General features: G+C 37.8%; 1 protein-coding gene across 4 annotated transcripts in view; it reads right to left on the reverse strand.

Annotated features, from left to right (window-relative positions):
* Nucleotides 1-16,947, reverse strand: part of PCCA (propionyl-CoA carboxylase subunit alpha) — a 269,485-nt gene that overhangs the window by 47,271 nt on the left and 205,267 nt on the right. The window lies entirely within an intron of this gene.

Raw genomic sequence — 16,947 nt, forward strand, 5'->3', positions numbered from 1 at the left:
AACAATTCTTGTTCTGCATTATGTGTCCAAAACGTTTAAGCTTCATTATTAGTGCCTCCAGTGAGCACTGTGATTTTGTATCATCTGGTACTAAGTGATTTGTTCTGCAATCCAAGGTTTTCTTAACAATATTTCCCAGAACAATTCAAAGCCATCAATTTTTCTTCATTTGGCCTTTCTAATGGTCCAGTTTTCACAGACATATCACACCTGGGAAAAAATGATCTTGATAATACATACTTTTGGTAGCAGACTGATATCTCTGCATTTTAATATGTTGTTTAGAACTATGACAATATTTCTCCCAAGTAGCAGGTGTGTCTTTATTTTATGGCTAGAGTTACCACTTCTGGGTACTTTTGAGCTTATGAAAATAAATTCTGTAACTACTTCAACTTCTTATATGCCCATCTGCATTGGGTTGGCTTTGCCTGTTGACATAATCTTCTTTTCTTAATGTTGAGTAGCACTTTTGTACACGGTATTTCACTTTCAACAAGAAATTCCTTAAGTCTTCCTTACATCCAGCCACAGAAGTGGTAGAATCAGCATATCTGAGGTTACTGAAGTTTCTCCAAGCAATTTCAGTTTCAATTTCTTCTAGTTCAACATACACATCATAAAATAAATAAGGATTTATAAAGTAAGTAAATATGGTCAGAGTATACACATTCCATACACCATTCTAGCTCTTGCTTCATAGTCAATATACAAATTCTTCAACAGATAGATAAGGTGGCCTGCTACAGCCTTTTTTTAGGGCTATCCATAATTTGTTGTGATCTACAAAGTTAAAGGCTTTAGTATAATTAATAAAACAGAGACAGCTTTTTGGAATTTCCTTACTTTTTCCATTATCCATCAGATGTTAGCACTACGATCTTGTGTGCCTCTGCCTCTTCCAAAACAAGCTTGTACATCTATCAGTTCTTATTCCGTGTCATATAACATTTGAGCATTATCTTACTAGCATGTGCCGAATGTACAATTTAGATATTTCAGATTTATGGCTGATAAGACAGATATCTGATACTGTCTCATGAATTAGCTCCAAGACATAACCCTAGGAAAGGTGACAACAGAGAGAAAACACCATTTTATACTAGTTAAAGGTTAAAAGTTTTCATAGGTAAAGGTGAGTCCATACATTCTAAATTCATATAAGCCACATTTACACATTATTCTTAAGAAGGAGTACTCACACTGTTAAAGAGAATAATGAATACACCAATGGCAGCACTTTCAAGTTTACTGTCGTGAGCCATCTAATTAATCATCCTCAGTTATTCTTCCATTTAAGACAGCATTGGAACAGAAGAATACAGAGATGGATGTTCTATGTTAAAAACCAATTCAAATTAAAAAAACAAAATAAAATTAATTTTCCCATTCTACTATTCTCTGTTTAAAAGAACTTGGAAATTTAGAGAGGAAGTTCAAATTAAATAAAAGCAGCATTGTTACAGGTCTATTTAGTTTGAAACTTTCTTGCAGATAAAGCATCAAACCTGTGTATAGATTAGTTGAATGGATTTCACTGTCCAAACTCAGTAAATACACATGTAGATTTTTTTTTAATGCAAGTAAATCCTTTCCTCATGCTTACCAAAACAAAAATGTTTAGAATCTGCTTGCAGTTCAGTATGAAAGCAAGTATCAAACTATCCTTAAACTCTGTTTCCTAAAAATGTGGTACACAAGATCAAAGTCTCATGTACTTTAGCATACTTATTCCACAGCAGCCAAACAGATACTAGTGAAAAGCCTGCAGCACGAAATTAGCATAGCAGCCCCACTTTTAAGGTTCTGTTCCAGAGCAACAGTGCAACATTTGAGATAGTAATTAATAGTGATTAATACCCTAGTTGCTGATCTGCCTCAAAAATATTTTGCCCATACACAATTTTAGCCAAAAGTACTCCATTTTATTTTGCCACTCCAAATTGCTGAAAACAAATCTTCCATATTGATTTTTATTTCAGCCACTTGCAGCCAGTGATGCAATACAAGTAACTACATTTTCAGACAGTTACTAACACATATGCTTTTATGACATAACGGAATTCAGCCAAAGGTTCTCCATACTTCAAGCCACTGTTAATGATTCTATTATCCTTATTATTTATCTTAGAAATGTATGCGGTTGCCCAACTCTACAATAATTCTGGACAGTATATAGTAAAAGCGACCACACAAAACAGTTAAAACGAAGAACACTCAAATGCCAGAAGCGATAATTTAAAGACTATCAAACATACAGGACTTCTCTGGGGAAAGAGCCAAGTTTTCAGAGCTCTTTTGAAGACAGCATTCCAGAAGGAAGAAACTGCAATGGAAAAGGCATGCTTCTTTTTCAGGTAACACTGCTTAGTAGGTGGGACATGAAGCATACCAACTCCACCCAATCATATGGGCCAGGCAGAAGCCATAGAAGACATGGTTCTTTAGATAACCAGGGCCTAAGCCACAAAGGGCTTTACATGGAATAACCAGCACCATTAATTACATCCAGAAACCTACCAGTGCAGCTCATGGAGTTACAAGGGCCTGACAAGACAAGAATGCCTGTGGTGCTGTGTTCAGGACCAGCTGAGGCTTCTAGGCGGTTTTTAAGGGCAACCCAACATGTAGTACACTGCAGTAGTCCATCAGTGAATAACCAAAGCACAACTGTCTGAAGGGTCTGTAAGGCCACAGTTGGCATAGAAGGTGGATTTGTGCAAATACTTTCTTAACCACCTGTTCCTCAAACAGGAGTTCTAAGTCCAAGAAGACTTCCATGAAGACATCCAAACTGCACACAGCCCCAAAAGGGAAAGTGGAATACCATTCAGGACTAAAGATGAAACTTCCCTGACTCTGAAGAGGTCCAAAACCCCTGTAGAAGTACCCCACACACTAGGAGTCTCAGGTTCAAACGCTCCCCTATCAATGCTTACTGGACCCAACCACAGAGAAACAAGAACCACAAGATCATGGCTCCCACTCCCAATCACAGCAGATAGGCCAGCATGACACGATGACTGAAGATACCAAAACTGGCTAAGAGATCAAGAAGAACCAGGATGGTTACATTACCCCCACCCTGGCTCCACCAGAGGTTTTATTAGAAATCAAGCATCAGCTGATAAAAATAAGCATTTGTTTTAGGATCCTTGCTATCAGAAGGGAAGTGGAGATCTCACTTTTCATCTCTGTTTGTAGCACCTTCTTGTGCTAATTTCCAGAACTATGATAACATCACATCCGTGACATTCAAACTGTAGTGGAAAAAAACTAGCAAACAAAATGGAGGCTGTGGCCTTTCCCTCCCTGTCTTTTAGGCACAACCAGGGTCAAAATCCAGTTCATTGCTTTGCCTAATCCCATCAGACCCAAGTTGAACCCCCCTGCCCCAGACAAAGCTCCCCTGCATTCCCATCTAAATCAAAGTATAGAAGCCTCCTCACCAGCTCACAGTACAGCCCAAAAGTAGCCCTTAAGAGAAACTTGCACCCTAGAGAAACCCCAACCTTTCATCCCCTATCAGCTGATGATCTCAACATTCCATCTCTCTTAACAATGGACTTCCCCAGCATTGCTGCCCTCCTGAAAGGCCCATTTTGCCTAACAATAGAAGTAACCCCAGGTACACTGATAAGGACCTGCCCAGCTTCCCCAGACTGGCCAGCACATCAGATCCCTAGGATTTCCCATCTTGTAGCCCTCAACTTCTATAAACATCTTTGCTTTTCTATTGTTTGGGGTTCTTCTTTCTTGTAAAGCAGGCACCCAATAATCGTTGCAATAAAACTTGGTTCTTCTTCTCAGTGTTGTGCTCCTTCCTCAGACTGAATCCGTGACACAACTAATGAAGCAATGACTTTGTGAGGTTAAATCAGTAAAATGGTGATGTAATTAGATGAAGTTAAGGTTATGCTTGCAAGGAGGTCTTGTGCAAATATTAATACCATGTGATTATTACATTATTTTATATATCTAGTATGTTTATGTACCATCTTTTATATATTAGCATCAATATCAATGTTTAGAAAGTTCAGTGTATTAAGTATAACAATTGTATTAACTGTGTTATAACCATGTTGGTACCATGGGATAGAATAGGACACTGACGGACAGCAGGAAGGCTGGAAGGACCTTAAGTAAGGACTTTGATTAAAAATAAATGAAAGTGCTACAGAGTCTGACTGGAACACTTCAGCATAGTAGACTCTTTTCAAAAGGAGTAACAAAAAAATTCAGAACAGTTTGGGGTGCTTTTATTTATTAAGGTTTCATTTTATTTTTTAACTAAGTAAACTGACTTCTCAAGGCATCATAATATTTCCCCCCTCCATAATTCTACAGTTTTCCAAAAGATTATGTTAACGTTTTTTTTTAAAAACTCAATTTGATTTCTTTTTCAGACTATGTTCCTTGTATGACTTAGCAAATTTGTATTTATCAGTTTGAGATGCTCTAACATTATCATTCCTATATATAACTGATCAAGCATGATGAGTATAAATAGCGATTTCTGCAGACGCACTATATTTATTGTTGGCATTTGATTTCTATTATTCATCGAAATCTAGCTTTATATGAAAGCATCCTGCATCTCAAAAATGGAGCATCCAAAGGACCTAGACCTAATACTGAATCCCAAATACATCCTTATTAATCACATTGAGTTCTATATAAGTTTAATACTTGCAGAAATGTTGCATTTCGCATTGCCTGAGTTTATAATTCTTAAAAGTACTGTAATTATACACTATAACATTTGAGTTGGTTTGATTGTAGAACTCTATACTTTCCAACAAACTGAGAAATTCTGTTATTATTTTATCCACTGCATAGTACGTTTATTTAATCATACCATCTGTTTTTATAAGGATGTGTGGTTAATTGTATCACACTTGTTATTCTTTGGAATCTGACCTAGGATACAGGAAGACAGATTGCTAACATGTACTTTCTCAGAGATTTCTGTGGACGTTCTTTCTTGGGATTCAACAGACAGAACTAAGAGGATATTAGGATTCTAAAGCAAGCTTGAGAGAATCTATGATCAAACCCTGCAATTAACATGGGAGAATGCAAGATTCAAAGTAGCAATGTTCAACAAATATCTCTTATACCTCCCTTTCCCCCATGATATATGGGCAGTTATACCTCCTTCTTTCCTACTTATCCAGCCATCATAACTGCAATAGAACACTCATGACCTTTTGTCTTGCAAGATTCTAGCCACATGAAACCAGGTGCCACCGCACACAAGATTTCCAGTGCAACTCTCCAGAGAGAAAGACATATACAGTCTCAGTCACTATGATCTTCAACAGGGAAGGCAGGCTGAAGAGCATACACTTATCAAAAATTCGGTCTCTTATTCACAAGCCACTATTATTATCCAAGTTTAAAGACAGAAGAAAGCAAACTCACTGAATCATCCATGTTGTCAAGGATGCTAGGGGAATGTGATGTAAGGTTGCTATGTTTTCAGCATTTGTAATTTTCTAATTTCCTTTTCATGCCAGTGATTCATAGGAATGAAAAGCTGCATGGATTTAAGTCAGCCTAAACTGTCTTCTGGTGTAGCAGAAATATAAGACTGCCTGGCCCTTTATTCATCACAAGACATAAATCACACATCACCTCAGTCAGCCATTAACTGAAAGAAATTAATAGAAGGCTTTCCTTATGGGTAGTCTCTGACTCAGTGGGCATTTTTTTTAATCATAGGGATGGACAACATACTTCCAGATTCAATCATAGGGGGAAAAAAGACTTTTCTTCTTGAGATCAATTCCTCAAGCAGGTGCTTCAGTTGTCTGAGGAATTTGCTTTTGATGGCCCTGTCTAATGTTTCCTGGGTAGTCACCTTCCTTTTCATCTCTTCTACTTGTCATTTAAAATGTAACAACCAAATGCTGAACTTGTTAAGCCCAACACTCTATTCCTGTGCAAAAGAATTCCATTAAGAATTCTTATGATCCATGAACGTTCAAATAGTCCACATGTTTACAATTCATTAGGTGAAGTGTTCATCATGGAATATTTCCTATCTTGCCATGAAAATCATCTCAATCTTACATATAGTCACTGGTCTCCACAGGAAATCAGAAAAAAATATATCAGTATATTGTGCATGCACTGCAGCATTCATCTACAGTCCTTACAGCCTCAAAGTGCAGGAATAAGTGGGCGTGAGTACTATGTTTCTATTTTTACAGCTGGAACTGATTATATGCAATATCAATATGCCCCTTTAAACTGTAAGGAATAAGAAGGTTGAATAAATATAAATAGATGCAGCTATGCAGTATGTTTTCTTCTTTCACAAAATCTGTTAAATATTCTACACCCTTTGGGCTAATATATTTATATAATTATACTTTTAAACAAAAATGACTCTTCTTGTTGAAGGACCCCATGAAGTAGGTGTCCAGCACATTGCAACAGATTATTTCAAGCCCTTTCTTGGAATGAATCTCAACACATTCCAGGAACCCCATAAACAAAGACAACATGTGCAGCGTTAACTTTCTCTTTTATGCTGACAGCTTCCCCCGCCCCATTCAGCATAATGACCTTCCTGCACAGTGTGTGTTGCCATAAAAAGAAACAGAGCTTTGTAAAATTAGAGGAACTGTTTAATATCAAATCGTTTTATCTAAGGAAGACACTGACTCCAAGGTAAACACCGAAGAAAAAGCACAAGAATTAGAAATATTTGTTTTTGCTGCTGATTCTTTGACTTTACGTTGTTCAAATAAACTTGCCCAGGCTTTTTTTAAAGTAAATGTCAGCTATAACTCCAGAGAGTAAAAAGGTTAGTACAGAAAAGGTTTGAAAGTTGGGCCAGAAATGCAGGACACTCCTGATATTCCTCCGTATTACAAAAAGAAAAAAGAAAAAAAAAAGGGGGGGGGGGAATCCACATATTATAAAAAAAAGGAGAGAGGGGGTATCTCAATAGTCTTGCATGGTAACTGTGAGAATTAAGACAAAGCCAGAGGGGGTTTGGGAATCAAAACAGAAAATGATCGAACACAGCTTATTACTAAACAGATGGCAAAAGTAATTGTGCCAAAAGAAAAGACTACATTTTGCAGATAATATTAAAAGTTAACTGTGCTTCTACACAGTTGAAAGTGATCTATTATAATGAGGCTGGAGGCACAATTGAGCTTTTCATTGTATTGTCACAAATGTATAATAAATAGGAAATCTTCTTAGCTTACTGAGATTACTGAAAATAAAACCTTGAATGCCTAGTTGATACGATTTTGGCAACACTTACTAATGGTTGAATGAAGAGTTTATATTCACATGTTCTGCAACCAACCAGAAATTTCCCCTATAAAATATACAGCACAGGGTTCAGAATATGGCTAGCCCTTATTCAATATAGTCCACTAGAATTCTAGTGGCATTTGGCCTCCAAATTCTAGTAGCATTTGGCCTCAAAGTCTGACTTAGTCTCATATTAGAAGACTCTCTTTGACTCAGGCACTGATAAATTGGTACCTAATCCATTATAATAAGGGGACAGATTGGTCAAATATAGTGGTACTTCTGATATTTCCATGTGTGATTGAGCAGGAAAAAGAGAAATCCTAGGCATGAATGCAGACTAGTCTGAGCTAGTTTTCCCCTAAATTGGTACCTTTTATGATCACCATTCACACATTCTGGGGATGATGAGAGCTGTAATCTATCTAACCTGGAGGACACCTATTGATTTAACTTACCCAGTAGATCAGATGATTCCTGATGGCCTTTTATTTTTGAATGAGTCGTGTTTTTTAAGCAGTTGCAAAATTAATTACCTATATTAAGTCTAGGAATAGTTTTTGGTTCCAGCATCCATGGAAACTAAACAATACCTTTGTGACTTCAGGAGGATCAGACTGTAATTATTCAGCTACTTTTTTTTAGCTGGCTAGAAAACTGAGAGAAGAGAACAAGAGTGATTATGTACATCTGAACAAGCACAGTGCTAAGAAAACTACCTCTGTGATAGTGTTCACTGTTGGTGTTCTATAGTAAAAATGTTTACCATCTGTGTCAGCTAAGCTGGTAGGGAGCCTTTAAAACACTATTAAATAAGTAGAAGATGGAAGAAAAGGAAACATTTCTAAAACAAAAGAATCTGAAATATATTTTATGTAATGTGAGAAATTTAACCAAAAAGAACTTGTACTACTCCTTTTGGGTTTAATTTCTCATAACTATTACCAATGTCTGTATATGCACAATTTTTTTTTCTGATCTGTTAAACTATATATTTTTAACCAAAAGTCTTCAGTCAACCAATGGGCCATTTTTCACCCTATATTTAAATATCTTGGCATTAACATATTTACTGAAGCAAAGCCCATACAAGAGTAAAGCTGGATCCATAAATGTTTTTTGGTTGGAGGTAAGAGGTGTTTCTTGCACAGCATGTAATATATATTACATATCCTACTCAATTATATATCCCACTAAATTCTAGGTTAAGGAAAGACACAGAAAAACTTTATACTAATTTGTGACATCAGAAAATTAAACCAGGAACGGTGCCATCCAGCCTTTCTGTGTTTTCCTGATTGCATGCCAAGGTAGGACAAATAATACATTGGCTTTTCCACTACCTGTTTCGTCAGTTAACAAGGCTGCCAGGTTTGCCAAAGTAAACAGCAGCAAATCCATTAAGCCTAAATGTAGAAAATCTGCACTGAAACTAGATGTATCTATAAAAAGTTTTACAGAACGAATATGTAAAATTTCTGATTTACCAAGCTATTTCTTCCTTTGTGTGCCTTCGAGTCAGTCTTGATTCCAAGGGACTGCCTGGACAAGTTCCTGCAGTTTTCTTGGCATGATTTCATTAATGGTTTGCCCTTGCCTTCTTCTTAGGGCTGAGAGAGAAGAACTGACTCAAGGTCACCCAGCTGGCTTTGTGCCCAAGGTTGAGCTAGAACTTATGGTCTCCTGGTTTCTAGCCTGATGCCTTAACCTCTACACCAAACTGGCACCAAAAATATGTAAAATTTCTGATTCATCAAGTTAAGTACAGCAGTTCACCAGTTACAACATTAACCTCCATACTGTGCAAAACACATCTGTTTTGCTATCTTTCCAAGTGTAAGAACAGTGGAGGTGTCAGATACCCATCAAGCCATACCCTACATTGTGGGTAGCCAGCATTAGACTAGGTGAGTCAAAAAATTTGCAGGATTATCCCACACTTTATTATCTCTCTCTAATCTGTATCACATCAATTTATACACAAGAAACTTTCATAGTCTCTTGAATGTGGTCAATCCCTTTGCAGGGCTACAATCACCAACAAATGTGGTCACCAGCCTTGATCTTACAGACTATGAATGCCATGTATCTGTCAATTAAAAATGGGTCTCTTCTAACTATACTAAATTAACTTATCTTTATTATTTCTACTTCTAACTATACTCCATAGCCCTCTAATCCTCAAATGCTTAATTATTAATTAATCTGAGTAAGGAAAAAGAAGCCACACATTTTTCCTCCAGCACAACCCATGATAAAAGTAGTTTAAATCAGATTCTGGTCATTTTATAACAAACAAGGAGTAAGATATTTTAAATTTTATTTTTATTTCAAGTGTACTCTGAAAACTATTTATGCCAAAAAATGAATGTACCTTTATTTTTTATTTGCATTCTTAGCTATCTTGTCATTAACTTGCAACTATTTAGTAACGTTTGGTAGAGAATTCAAGTTGTTAATGCCAGACACTTGAAATTTATAATTTCCTCATTATGTTTCCTTAATGGATTTGGAAACATATGGCGTTTTTATATTATATTATTGGACACTAACTATACTGAATAACCATACATGTAATAAATTGATGACAGTACTTTCAAAATGGAAAACACCCTATTTATTTATAATAGAACTAGCAACAGTTTCTGCCACTGAATTTTTAAGGCAAGACAATAGGCAAGGCTCAGGCAAACCAGTCTGGCCATGAACTAATGGAGGATAGCACTAATTTTTTTAGCCTTAACACATGAAAAAAGGGATACTTGTATACAGCAAAGTCACAGCCAAAGATCACTGCCAGAGGGTCCAAAAAAATCAACTGGTGATAACTGCATAATGCTACAGAGACCCTGATGCTCCTACCAGTTCATATTCTAAAATGGGTTCAAAGTACAGTGTTTTTCCTCTGTATTTATATACTGGGGAACATGCTGGAACATTTTAAATTACTATTCCTTGTTTATGGAGCATGCATACAAATGCCAAGATGTCAGATAGAATATGGCTGTTAGGGCATGCATCAGTGAATTGAAAAAATGGAGTTTATCACAGATCAAGGCTACAAATGTTTCAGAAGCCTTGTATTTGATAAGACATGTTTTTATTTCTCTTCTGAAATATTTCTTATTTATTTATATGATTTATATAGCTGCCCATTTCACACAAATGGAGGCTTACAAGGGTTAAAACACAGAGAACCTGCCGCATATAACTCATGGGCGTCCAAGGATAAATAATAACCCCATTCACCAAAAAACACATCAGTAACAACAGAGCTCATCTACCCACCTTTCAAATGCCTGGAGAAACCCCCAGGTCTTCCATGCCTTGCAAAAGACGAACAGGGTTGGAGCCATCTGAATCTCTGGGGGGATGCTGTTCCAGGGCAGCTGCTGCCGTTGAGAAAGCATGACTCCAGGGTCCAACAAGATGGCATTGTTTAGTAGAAGGAACCAGTGCATGCCCCCTCTATTACATCTGGTGGGGCAAGCAGAAACAATGGGAGAAAGGCGGGCCCACAAGTAGCCTGGCCCTGTGCCATGTAGGGCTTTATAGGTGATGACCAGCACTTTAAATTGCACCCAAAAGTCTACTGGGAGCCAGCGCAGCTCACAAAGCAGTGGCATTATATGGGCATAACAAGAAATGCCAAACATGCTCATGCCACTGCATTCTGGTCCAGCAGCAGCTTCTGAGTACTCTTCAAGGCCAGCCCCACATAGAGTGCATTACAGTAATCCAAATGGGAGGTGACTAAGGCATGACTCACCATGAGCAAGGCCTCCTAGTCAGGAGTCAGTGAAATTGGTGCCCAAGACAAACCAGTGCAAGGGCTCCCTGACCATGGCTGCCACCTGATCTTTGAACAAGAGTTGAGACTCCAAGAGGACCCCCAAGTTGGTAAACTCTGACAAGTGTACCCTCATGCAGAGTTAAAAGGTAAGTGCACCCTCATGCAGAGTTAAAAGATCAAAAATCACATTACTCACATTACAATTCGTTGTGTTCGTGTTTACTAAGTTTAGGAGAGGGACTACATGCGTATGATTTCCTATGCTAATCAAGACCTAACCCAAAAGTTCTCCTTTTTAAAATTTCCTTTGGAAAACACTAAGTAGCTCAGCATGTTTTTCTACAGATTTGAATTGGAAGCATAAATACATAACTTGGAAGCATAAATTGTAATTTATTATTTAAAATATTTTGGTCCAGCTTTGCCCAAGACTACGTGCAACTTTTGCTGAAAAGATTTTTTTTTTGGTACCATAAATGATACAAGAATGGAAGGATCATAAAGACATGTAGTTGTTGTATAAAAAGATCTCACATGGACTCCCATACAATTTAGCAATATATTGGGTATATATAAATACTAGTTCAAACTAAAGGAGCTTATGTGTAGATCTGAAGAACAGTGGAAATCCAGCTTCTAATCCATGCTCATCCATAAAGAAGGGACATTGCTTTTACACCATAGGGTTGTTTTAACGATAAAAGTGGGGCTGGGATGAATCATATATGCCATCTTATGATTCTTGAGGCATTTAGAATATAAATATAGCAAACAAAAATAATAGCATGCATGGCCAAGAAAAGTGCAAAGGCTTGTCCAGGCAGTTGCCAGGAGTGAAGACTGACTTGAAGACATACATTATTTTTGCCTCTTTAAAAAAAGGGGGGGAAAACCCCATAAATAGAAACTGCAGTGAACCATGATCTGTAGGAGAACTAGTTTCCTGAAGAAAATGGCCTCTCTAAGCTGTTCCTTGACTCTGAAGGTATTTCAAGTGACACATGGTGGGGAAGGGGGAAGATACCTGCTTTGCAGTGAATCGGAATAAGAAAACAGTATGGGAAAGAATTTTGCAATGCATTCCCAGTTTGGAATTTGGGTGGTGCTGCTTTCTAAGAAAAAACTATGGCCAATTCTAAAGAGACTGTTTTAAACATGATTAATGTAACCCAGGGTTTCTCAACCAGGTTCTGTGGAACCCTAGGGTTCTGCCACAGGTCACTAGGGGTTCCCTGGGAGATCAAGATTTATTTAAAAAATTATTTCAAATTTGGGCATTAAAGAGATAACTTTCATTCTTTATTTTCAGTTTAAGAACACTGTTAATGCATATACTGTATACAAGCCTACACATGAAACAAATATATTAATTTTGTAATTTCTGGCCTATATTTGAGCCTGAATGTGCAGGGGTTCCCAAAGGACTGAGAAATATTTCAAGGATTCCTCCAGGGCTGAGAAAGGCTGATGTAACCAGTACTGCCAACAGGCATGGGATTCAAGCCAAGGGTCCTGTAGTCTCTCTCCTCAGCAATTTAGACTGTTGCAGGGCTCTCTAAAAACCTGCAACTTGCAGCTGCATGGGTAGTTTTAAAATGTAGTTTTCAATTTGCAAGGAAGACAACAAGCTGCAATTTTTGTAGAAGGGTAGAAATGCAGTTGAATCCTATGTGGCAGCTGACATCATGGAACTGAGAAATGAAATGGAAACTCTACTCCCTGATTATATATGCATAGTACCCTTCCCAACTACTTGCAATGGAACTTCATTTTCAAAACAAGAACAGGTCTAGCTGTTGACCCAGAGAAGAATGTGGTATAACTAAACCAGAAGGTAGAGCAGCAATTGATATGCTGCTGGACTGGGCAGGAAATCCATGACTATATCTTTTATAGTAAATTTTATTAGGTTTCAAGAGAAGAATAAAAACTACAAAAAAAACCCAAAAAACTACAAGAAAGAAAAAAAACTAAAAAAGTATGGAAACACAAGAGAAAATGTTTTCAAATTTACAAAAAGATGTGGCTTCCAACTTTCAACAGCAAGGATATACAAAAATTTCCATAATCAATCTCTTACTCTATATTAAACCAAAACACCACATTATTTTATAAGTCATTCCACCTTAACACATAATAAAAATCACTAAGTACAGTTACTTCTCTCCCTTATATTAAAATAAAGAAAAAAAAGTTCATATAAACCTCTAAACATCTTTTTCCCCTCCAAAAGATAAAACATATTTAATTATTCCCTTCCTACCACTATTTTATACAGTTCTGTCTACTACAATAAGAATCAAATCAAAAAGCACATAAGTTGTCTGCTATTATATTTAACAATACAACAATTTTAATAATCCCAATCTTAATAAATGCAAAAAACAAAGAGTCCCCCATTGGGGGAGATGGGTGGTGATATAAATTTAATAAATAAATAAATAAAATTCAAAACAGTAAATTGAAATATTTAAAGGGAAATAACATCAATCAAATCCTTAAAGCAAACCAGATGAACATTCTTCAACCCTTATCCCACTTCAAAATAAACTAAAGCAGTTACATATCCCCACAATGTGCACAGAACTTTCCTCTTGAAAGAATCAAAGAGCCCAACTGCCCCCCTCGAAGATTACAGGTTCTTTTCATGGCATTCCACCAGAAGATCAATTTTACTTATGGCTTGCAGATCACTCTCTCCCTTAGATTTCTCCAACTCCACTATCCAATCTTCATCCAGCATCTTGATAAAAATCCCAATCTCAGTCTTAAAAAAAAACTTTCTAGGGCTCTTAAATTCCTCAGTTTCATCCACCACATCCCCAACCTGATGGCACATTTTAGATCTCATATTTTCCACAGTGTCCTAGATATCTTGATAGAAGTCAGAAGAAATCTGTTTAAAATCCTGGTGAAAGTCAGAAAGAATCTGTTCGAAATCCTCCATGTCTCACGCAGTAGATTATGGTGCCCCCTAGGAGCTTAACCAGCAAAAGTCGAAGATATGGAAGAGTTCCAAAATGTGTTTACATAAAGTAGAATGAGATAGCAGACAGTTCTCAAGGGAAAGTGAAAACAGAAAGCTGAAGGTTCCAATCAGCCGATTCAACATGTAGGAAAATGCTAATATCTTCAAATTTAATACAAAAATAATAACAGGAAGACAATGTTTACTCTCAATCTTGGAATTTCCTTTGGAAGGAAAATGAAATCCAAAACTTAAAAGATTTTTTTAAAAAAAGTAATCCCCAAAATAATGTAAAGCACCAAGAGAACCCACCTCTCCTTACTGTAGAAAGCCTTTCTTGGGGTACATATACTTTTAAAAAATTACAAATTGGTGATTTAGAAATGGGATGGCCAGTCTTAGTGTCCCTTTAAGGCTACAGCGCAGCTTGGAAAGTGATGAAGTCCCGCCTCCCAGCTGGCTCTTACCAGTTGAACGCGAAACGCTGTTTGCGATCTTCTGGCTGCAAGCAGCCCTCTAGAGCACAAATGGGATGATTCTAGGTATTCTCCTTGATCCAGAGAATGTTTCTGGGCTTCAGGAAAACCTGCCTGAGCCCAAAAATAATTACCATGCTGTCAGCTCTGCCCACTGAACCTGCGGGCACACCCATTCAGTCCGCCATTCCCACCAGAAGCCTGAAATCCATGACTACACTAAGGGGAAAGGCAAGGATGGTAAAAAAAAAATCTATACAGTAAAGCAATTGTAAATCTCCTGCAGAAGGGATCTTAGCGAGAACTTCTACAAACCTGAAAGCTGTTTGGAGGTGCCATTTGGCCTTAAAACTGCCCATTTATTTATTTATTTATCAAATTCTATCGCCACCCACCTCCCCACCAAGGATATTTTAGGATATTCTATTACAACTAAACAAAAACAATGCTTTTGAGGCAGACTTCTTCCCTACACAAGTTCAGTATTGTATTAACCCTGTAATTTCAAAGAGGAGGAGAGAATTCCAGTTCACCAGCCACACATATGGAAATTCAACACAGAAATAAGGCCTGACTACTAGATAATGTGATCAAACTCAATTTACATCTACAGGAGGAAAAAGGGAGCAGTGCAATGAGAACAGAGACATTTATCTCTTTTATCAATCTGAATTTGTCAAACTCAGTTCTCAATTTTTATTTGGTCATAAACCAGTATAAAATATAAACTATAAAGACTTACAGCCAACCAAGGGATGAAAATTTAAGATATGTAGTAGTTATATTATTATATAATATTTAAGTTAATTAAGTAATATAATAATATACTTTGTTGTTTATTTGTTCAGTGGCTTCCGACTCTTCGTGACTTCATGGACCAGCCCACGCCAGAGCTTCCTGTCGGTCGTCAACACCCCCAGCTCCCCCAGGGACAAGTCCGTCACCTCTAGAATATCATCCATCCACCTTGCCCTTGGTCGGCCCCCTCTTCCTTTTGCCCTCCACTCTCCCTAATCAGCATCTTCTCCAGGGTGTCCTGTCTTCTCATTATGTGGCCAAAGTATTTCAGTTTGGCCTTTAATATCATTCCCTCCAGTGAGCAGTCTGGCTTTATTTCCTGGAGGATGGACTGCTTTGATCTTCTTGCAGTCCAAGGCACTCTCAGAATTTTCCTCCAACACCACAGTTCAAAAGCATCGATCTTCCTTCTCTCAGCCTTCCTTATGGTCCAGCTCTCGCAGCCATATGTTACTACGGGGAACACCATTGCTTTAACTATGCGGACCTTTGTTGTCAGTGTGATGTCTCTGCTCTTAACTATTTTATCGAGATTGGTCATTGCTCTTCTCCCAAGGATTAAGCGTCTTCTGATTTCCTGACTGCAGTCAGCATCTGCAGTAATCTTTGCACCTAGAAATACAAAGTCTTTCACTGCCTCTACATTTTCTCCCTCTATTTGCCAGTTATCAATCAAGCTGGCTGCCATAATCTTGCTTTTTTTGAGGTTTAGCTGCAAGCCAGCTTTTGCACTTTCTTCTTTCACCTTCATCATAAGGCTCCTCGGTTCCTCTTCGCTTTCAGCCATCAAAGTGGTATCATCTGCATATCTGAGATTGTTAATGTTTCTTCCAGAGCTTTTAACTCCAGCCTTGGATTCCTCAAGCCCAGCATGTCGCATGATGTGTTCTGCGTACAAGTTGAATAGGTAGGGTGAGAGTATACAGCCCTGCCGTACTCCTTTCCCAATCTTAAACCAGGCCGTTGTTCCGTGCTCTGTTCTTACTGTTGCTACTTGGTCGTTATACAGAATCTTCAGGAGGCAGACAAGATGACTTGGTATCCCCATACCACTAAGAACTTGCCACAATTTGTTATGGTCCACACAGTCAAAGGCTTTAGAATAGTCAATAAAACAGAAATAGATGTTTTTCTGAAACTCCCTGGCCTTTTCCATTATCCATCGGATATTGGCAATTTGGTCCCGAGTTCCTCTGCCTTTTCTAAACCCAGCTTGTACATCTGGCAATTCTCGCTCCATGAATTGCTGAAGTCTACCTTGCAGGATCTTTAGCATTACCTTACTGGCATGTGAAATGAGTGCCACTGTTCGATAGTTTGAACATTCTTTAGTGTTTCCCTTTTTTGGTATGGGGATATAAGTTGATTTTTTCCAATCTGATGGCCATTCTTGTGTTTTCCAAATTTGCTGGCATATAGCATGCATTACCTTGACCGCATCATCTCGCAAGATTTTGAACAGTTCAGCTGGGATGCCATCGTCTCCTGCTGCCTTGTTATTAGCAATGCTTCTTAAGGCCCATCCAACCTCACTCTTCAGGATGTCTGGCTCTAGCTCACTGACCACACCATCAAAGCTATCCCCAATATTGTTATCCTTCCTATACAGGTCTTCCGTATATTCTTGCCACCTT

The sequence above is a fragment of the Candoia aspera genome, chromosome 5, assembly GCF_035149785.1.
Source record: "Candoia aspera isolate rCanAsp1 chromosome 5, rCanAsp1.hap2, whole genome shotgun sequence".
Classification (NCBI taxonomy): Eukaryota; Metazoa; Chordata; class Lepidosauria; order Squamata; family Boidae; genus Candoia; species Candoia aspera.